Raw genomic sequence first — 7,621 nt, 5'->3', positions numbered from 1 at the left:
ACACCTACTTCCAATTTTTATGGAAGAAGCATCTCAATCCCTGCCATTGGAGCAAACAATTTTGAGCTGAAGCCTCAACTAGTTGCTCTAATACAACAAAACTGCAAGTTTTATGGGCTTCCATCAGAAGATCTCTATCAGTTTTTAACTGAGTTCTTGCATATCTGTGATACTGTTAAGACTAATCGAGTAGATCATGAAGTCTACAGGCTCATGTTTTTCCCTTTTGCTGTAAGAGACAGAGCTAGAACATGGTTGGACTCACAACCTAAAGATAGCCTGGACTCTTGGGATAAGCTGGTCACAGCCTTCTTGGCCAAGTTCTTTCCTCCTCAAAATCTTAGCAAGCTTAGAGTGGATGTTTAGACCTTCAGGCAAAAAGATGGTGAATCCCTCTATGAAGCTTGGGAAAGATACAAGCAGATGACCAAAAAGTGTCCTTCTGACATGTTTTCAGAATGGACCATATTAGATATATTCTATTATGGTCTATCTAAGTTTTCCAAAATGTCAGTGGACCATTCTGCAGGTGGATCCATTCACCTAAAGAAAATGCCTGCAGAAGCTCAAGAACTCATTGATATGGTTGCAAATAACCAATTCATGTACACCTCTGAGAGGAATCCTGTGAGTAATGGGACGCCTCAGAGGAAGGGAGTTCTTGAAATTGATGCTCTGAATGCCATATTGGCTCAGAACAAAATGTTGACTCAGCAAGTCAACATGATCTCTCAGAGTCTGAATGGATTGCAAAATGTATCCAACAGTACTAAAGAGGCATCTTCTGAAGAAGAAGCTTATGATCCTGAGAACCCTGTAATGGCAGAGGTAAATTACATGGGTGAACCCTATGGAAACACCTATAATTCCTCATGGAGAAATCATCCAAATTTCTCATGGAAGGATCAACAAAAGCATCAACAAGGCTTTAATAATGGTGGAAGAAACAGGTTTAGCAATAGCAAGCCTTTTTCCATCATCTTCTTAGCAACAGATAGAGAATTTTGAGCAGAGTCCCTCTAGCTTAACAAACAAAGTCTCTGATCTATCTAAGGCCACTTTAAGTTTCATGAGTGAAGCAAGGTCCTCCATTAGAAATTTGGAGGCACAAGTGGGTCAGATGAGTAAGAAAATCACTGAAACTCCTCGTAGTACTCTCCCAAGCAATACAGAAGAGAATCCAAAAAGAGAGTGCTAGGTCATTGATATTATCAAAATGGCCGAATCCAAGGAAGAAGTGGAGGACGTGAATCCCAATGAGGAAGACCTTATAGGACGTTCTCCAGACAGAAAGGAGTTCCCTATTGAGGACCTAAAGGAATTTGAGGCTCAAATAGAGACCATAGAGATTCCATTAAACTTCCTTCTGCCATTCATGAGCTCTGAGAACTATTCTTCCTCTGAAGAAGATGAAGATGTAATTGAAGAGCAAGTTGCTCAATATCTAGGAGCCATCATGAAGCTGAATGCCAAGTTGTTTGGTAATGAGACTTGGGAAGCTGAACCTCCCTTGCTCATTAGTGAACTAAATACATGGGTTTAGCAAATTTTACCTAAAAAAAACAAGATCCTGGTAAATTCATATCCTATACCATAGGCACCATGACCTTTGAGAAGGCTCTATGTGACCTGGGGTTAGGTATAAATCTTATGCTACTCTCTGTAATGGAGAAGCTGGGGATCTTTGAGGTACAAGCTGCAAGAATCTCATTAGAGATGGCAGAGAAGTCAATAAAACAAACTTATGGATTGGTAGAGGACGTGTTGGTAAAGGTTAAAGGCCTTTACATCCCTGCTGATTTCATAATTTTAGACATTGGGAAGGATAAGGATGAATGCATCATCCTTGAAAAACCCTTCCTAGCCACAGCAGGAGATGTGATTGATGTTGACTGATGAGCGGATATTTTATACGCTTTTTGGGGGTAATTTCATGTAGAATTTAGTATGTTTTAGTTAGTTTTTAGTATAATTTTATTAGTTTTCAGGCAAAATTCATATTTCTGAACTTTACTATGAGTTTGTGTGTTTTTCTGTGATTTTAGGTATTTTCTGGCTAAAATTGAGGGAGCTGAGCAAAAATCTGATTCAGGCTGAAAAAGGACTGCGAATGCTGTTGGATTCTGACCTCCCTGCACTCAGAATGGGTTTTTTGGAGCTACAAGAGTCCAATTGGCGCGATCTCAATTGGGTTGAAAAGTAGACATCCAGGGTTTTCTAGCAATATATAATAGTCCATACTTTGCATGAAGATAGACGATGTAAACTGGCGTTTAACGCCAGTTCCATGTTGTAGTTTGGCGTTCAGCGCCAGAAATAGGTTGCAAGTTGGAGTTCAACACCAGAAACAGGTTACAACCTGGCGTTCAACTCCAGAAACAACCTAGGCACGTAAGAAGCTTAAGTCTCAGCCCCAGCACACACCAAGTGGGCCCCATAAGTGGATTTCTGCACTATCCATCCTAGTTTACTCATTTTCTGTAAAGATAGGTTACTAGTTTAGTATTTAAACAACTTTTAGAGATTTATTTTGTATCTCATGACATTTTTAGATCTAAACTTTGTACCTTTTGACGGCATGAGTCTCTAAACTCCATTGTTGGGGGTGAGGAGCTCTGTAGCGTCTCGATGAATTAATGCAATTATTTCTGTTTTCCATTCAAACACGCTTGTTCCTATCTAAGATGTTCATTCGTGCTTCACTATGAAGAAGGTGATGATCTGTGACACTCATCACCTTCCTTAATCCATGAACGTGTGCCTGACAACCACCTCCGTTCTACATCAGATTGAATGAGTATCTCTTAGATTCCTTAATCAGAATCTTCGTAGTATAAGCTAGAATTGATGGCGGCATTCATGAGAATCGGAAAGTCTAAACCTTGTCTGTGGTATTCCGAGTAGGATTCAAGGATTGAATGGCTGTGACGAGCTTTAAACTTGCAATTTTTGGGTGTGATGACAAACGCAAAAGAATCAATGGATTCTATTCCGACATGATCGAGAACTGATGAGTGGATAATTTATACGCTTTTTGGCATTATTTTTAGTATGTTTTTAGTATATTTTAGTTAGTTTTTAGTATATTTTTATTAGTTTAGTTGTGCGAAGTTGTGACAAAGAGTTGAGATTGCAATTGTGCGTACCATGTTGATGGCGCCATTGATGATCACAATTTCGCGCACCACATGCTTTTCTTTATCTTTCAATTTTCGAATTGCATGTTCTTTGTTTTTCCTTGATCTTCAAATTGTTCTTGTCAATTTTCTTATTTGATCTTTGATTTTTCTTGTTCTATGTGTTTTCGTGTTTTCCTTGTACTTTTTCAAAATATTAGTTTTCAAAAATATTTTTTTATACAATATTAAAACACGTTACATTTATAGCTCAGTTGGCTAAAGCGTTAGCTTATGCTCTTGGCAATTGGGTATCTTCTTTTTTTAAAATATTTTTCAAAAATAATTTTTCTTTGATTGAATCCTGTGCCAAACTTTAAGTTTGGTGTTCTCTTGTTAATTTTCTTTAATTTTCAAAAATTTATTGTGGTTTTCTAAAAATTTTAAGTTTGGTGTTTTATCTCTTGTTCTTGTTGTTCTTGTGAGTTTTCAAAGTGTTCTTAAGTCTTCCTTGTGTTTTGATCTTAAAATTTTTAAGTTTGGTGTTCCTTGGTGTTTTTCCTCCAAAATTTTTGAAAACAAGGAGCATTAGATCTAAAAAGTGTTTTCCCTCCAAAATTTTCGAAAGCAAGGAACATTAGATCTAAAAATTTTAAGTCTTGTGTCTTTTGTGTGTTTTTTCTCTTTCATCATAAAATTCAAAAATAAAAAAAGTATCTTCTCTAACTATTTTTAAGCCATATTTTCGAAATTTTTATATAAAAATTCAGATTTCAATTTCAAAATTTTTCAAATCTTATCCCTTTAATTAAAAAAAATTATCTTTTTCGAAAATATCCTAACCACTTTCTCGGAAATCTTCATAAAATATTTTTAAATTCTTTTTTTATTTTATTTTTATTTCGATGGGAATTTTAGATAGGCGTATGAAGATGCTGTGCTCCTTCTGAACCTCTGCTTTCCTACTGCCTTCATCCGATCCTTCTTACTCCTTTCCATGGCAAGCTGTATGTAGGACATCACCATTGTCAATGGCTACATCCCATCCTCTCAGTGAAAAAGGTCCAAATGCTCTGTCACGGCACGGCTAATCATCTGTCAGTTCTCGATCATATTGGAGTAGAATCCCTTGATTCTTTTGCGTTTGTCATCACGCCCAACAATCGCGAGTTTGAAGCTCGTCACAGTCATTCAATCCCGGAATCCTACTCGAAATACCACAGACAAGGTTTAGAGTTTCCGGATTCTCATGAACGCCGCCATCAATTCTAGCTTATACCACGAAGACTCTGATCTCACGGAGTGGAAGGCTCGGTTGTCAGGCGAGGGCAACCATGCGTCGTGCATCAGGAATCCAAGAGATACGCACTCTAGGTTTCGCTTGTAGAACGGAAGTGGTTGTCAGGCACGCGTTCATAGGGACGGATGATGATGAGTGTCACGGATCATCACATCCATCAGGTTGAAGTATGAGTAGTATCTTCGAACAGAAATAAGATTGAATTTGAATAAAAGATAGTAGTAATTGCATTAAAACTCGAGGTACAGCAGAGCTCCACACCCTTAATCTATGGTGTGCAGAAACTCCACCGTTGAAAATACATAAGTGATGAAGGTTCAGGCATGGCCGAATGGCCAGCCCCCCAAAACGTGATCAATAGTCTCCTAAGATGAATAATGGAATAAAACCGAGACCAAAGATGTAACGTGGTCAAAAGACACTGAATACAATAGTAAAATGTGCTATTTATACTAGACTAGCTACTAGGGTTTACAGAAGTAAGTAATTGATGCAGAAATCCACTTCCGGGGCCCACTTGGTGTGTGCTTGGGCTGAGCTTAAGCTTTACACGTGCAGAGGCTTCTTTTGGAGTTGAACACCAAGTTGTAATGTGTTCTTGGCGTTCAACTCTGGTTCGTGACGCGTTTCTGGCGTTTGACTCCAGAATGCAGCATGGAACTGGCGTTGAGCACTAGTTTACGTTGTCTAATCTCAAATAAAGCATGGACTATTATATATTGCTGAAAAGATCTGGATGTCTACTTTCCAACGCCGTTAAGAGCACGCCATTTATAGTTCTGTAGCTCCAGAAAATCTATTTTGAGTGCAAGGAGGTCAGAATCCAACAGCATCAACAGTCCTTTGTCTGCCTTTTATCAGAGTTTTGCTCAGGTCCCTCAATTTCATCCAAAAAATACCTGAAATCATAGAAAAACACAAAAACTCATAGTAAAGTCCAGAAATGTGAATTTAGCATAAAAACTAATGAAAACATCCCTAAAAATAGCTAGATTATACTAAAAACTATCTAAAAATAATGCCAAAAAGCGTATAAATTATCCGCTCATCACAACACCAAACTTAAATTGTTGCTTATCCCCAAGCAACTGAAAATCAAATAGGATAAAAAGAAGAGAATATACTATAAATCCCAATATATCAATGGATATTAATTCTAATTAGATGAGCGGGACTTGTAGCTTTTTGCTTCTGAACAGTTTTGGCATCTCACTTTCTCCTTTGAAGTTTAGAATGATTGGCATCTCTAGGAACTTAGAATTTCAGATAGTGTTATTGATTCTCCTAGTTAAGTTTGTTGATTCTTGAATACAGCTACTTTTATGAGTCTTGGCCGTGGCCCTAAGCACTTTGTTTTCCAGTATTACCACCGGATACATAAATGCCACAGACACATAGCTGGGTGAACCTTTTCAGATTGTGACTCAGCTTTGCTAAAGTCCCCAGTTAGAGGTGTCCAGAGCTCTTAAGCACACTCTTTTTGTTTTGAATCACGACTTTAACCACTCAGTCTCAAGCTTTTCACTTGGACCTGCATGCCACAAGGACATGGTTAGGGACAGCTTGATTTAGCCGCTTAGGCCTGGATTTTATTTCCTTGGGCCCTCTTATCCATTGATGCTCAAAACCTTGGATCCTTTTTACCCTTGCCTTTTTGTTTTAAGGGCTATTGACTTTTTCTGCTTGCTTTTTCTTTTTCGTTCTATTTTTTTTCGCAAGCTTTTGCTTTTTCATTACTTTTTCTTGCTTCAAGAATCAATTTTCATGATTTTTCAGATTGTCAATAACATTCTCTTTGTTCATCATTCTTTCAAGAGCCACAATTTTAACATTCATAAACAACAAGATCAAAATTATGCATTGTTCAAGCATTCATTCAGAAAACAAAAAGTATTATCACCACATCAATATAACTAAACTAAATTCAAGGATAATTTCGAAATTCATGTACTTCTTGTTCTTTTGAATTAGAAACATTTTTCATTTAAGAGAGGTGAAGGATTCATGGAATTATTCATAGCTTTAAAACATAGTTATTAATTACTAATGATCATGTAATAAAGACACAAAACATAAACAAACATATAGCATAAATTCAAAAAAAAAACATAAAGAAAACAAGAACAAGGAATGAGTCCACCTTAGTGATGGTGGCGCTTTCTTCTTGAAGGACCAATGGTGCTTTGAGTTCCTCTATGTCTCTTCTTTGCCTTTGTTGCATGATCCCTAGTGATTTTGGTGCTCCTATCCTTAGTTGCACCCAATAATTGTGTGGAGGAAAATGTATTCCCTGAGGTATCTCAAGGATTTCTTGATGAGGGAATTCCTCATGCTCTCTTGATGTGCAGTCAAATGCTCTATTATTGAGCTATGGACCCTTGAGATGAATCTCTCCATCTCCCATGACTCAGAGGTGGAAGCAATTGTCTTCCCTTTTTCTTCTTCTTTTTTTTTGAGGTTTCTCTGGTCTTAGGTGCCATCAATGGTTATAGAAAAGTAAAAAGCTATGCTTTTACCACACCAAACTTAGAATGTTGCTCGCCCTCGAGTAAAAGAAGAAAGAATAGAAGAAGAAGAAGAAGAAGATATGGAGGAGAGGGAGAGAGGTGTGTATTCGGCTATGTAGGGTGGGTTTGGGTGGGAAAGAGATAATGGATGTGAGTGGTGAAGAGGTAATGGGAAAGAGAGATTGAGGTGATTGGTGAAGAAGAGAGAAGGTGAGTTGAGGTAGGTGGGGATCCTGTGGGGTCCACAGATCCTGAGGTGTCAAGGATTTAACATCCCTGCACTAATGAGGTGTGTAAAACGCCCTCTGCATGCAATCCTGATGTTTAACACCAGGTTGATGCTTGTTTCTGGCATTAAACACCGGCTCTAAGCTTATTATGGGCGTTCAACACCCATATGTAGCATGTTTCTGGCGTTGAACGCCAGCTTTCCTCAGTGTGCAATCCTTGCATTTAAACGCCAGATTGCTGCATGTTTCTGGTGTTCAACGCCAGATCCATGCTCTGTTCTGGCGTTGAACGCCAGCCAGATGCTCCTTACTGGCGTTTAAACGCCAGTAAGCCCTTCCTCCAGGGTGTGCTGTTTCTTCTGCTATTTTTTATTCTGTTTTTAATTTTAGTATTTGTTTTGTGACTCCACATGATCATGAACCTAATGAAACATAAAAGAACAATAAAAGAAAAATAAAATAAGATAA

The 7,621-nt window shown here is 38.0% G+C and overlaps 1 non-coding gene across 1 annotated transcript; it reads right to left on the bottom strand.

Moving 5' to 3' along the window:
* Positions 1-345: 345 nt before the first annotated feature.
* Positions 346-449, bottom strand: LOC127743460 (small nucleolar RNA R71). Its single transcript, XR_008004852.1, has one exon. It is a non-coding gene; the product is annotated as a small nucleolar RNA R71 (small nucleolar RNA).
* Between the last annotated feature and the right edge of the window lie 7,172 nt (positions 450-7,621).

Source organism: Arachis duranensis, chromosome 10, assembly GCF_000817695.3.
Source record: "Arachis duranensis cultivar V14167 chromosome 10, aradu.V14167.gnm2.J7QH, whole genome shotgun sequence".
In the NCBI taxonomy this organism is placed as follows: Eukaryota; Viridiplantae; Streptophyta; class Magnoliopsida; order Fabales; family Fabaceae; genus Arachis; species Arachis duranensis.
Note: the sequence above shows the minus strand (reverse complement) of the source record. Positions and strands in the feature narration are given on the sequence as shown.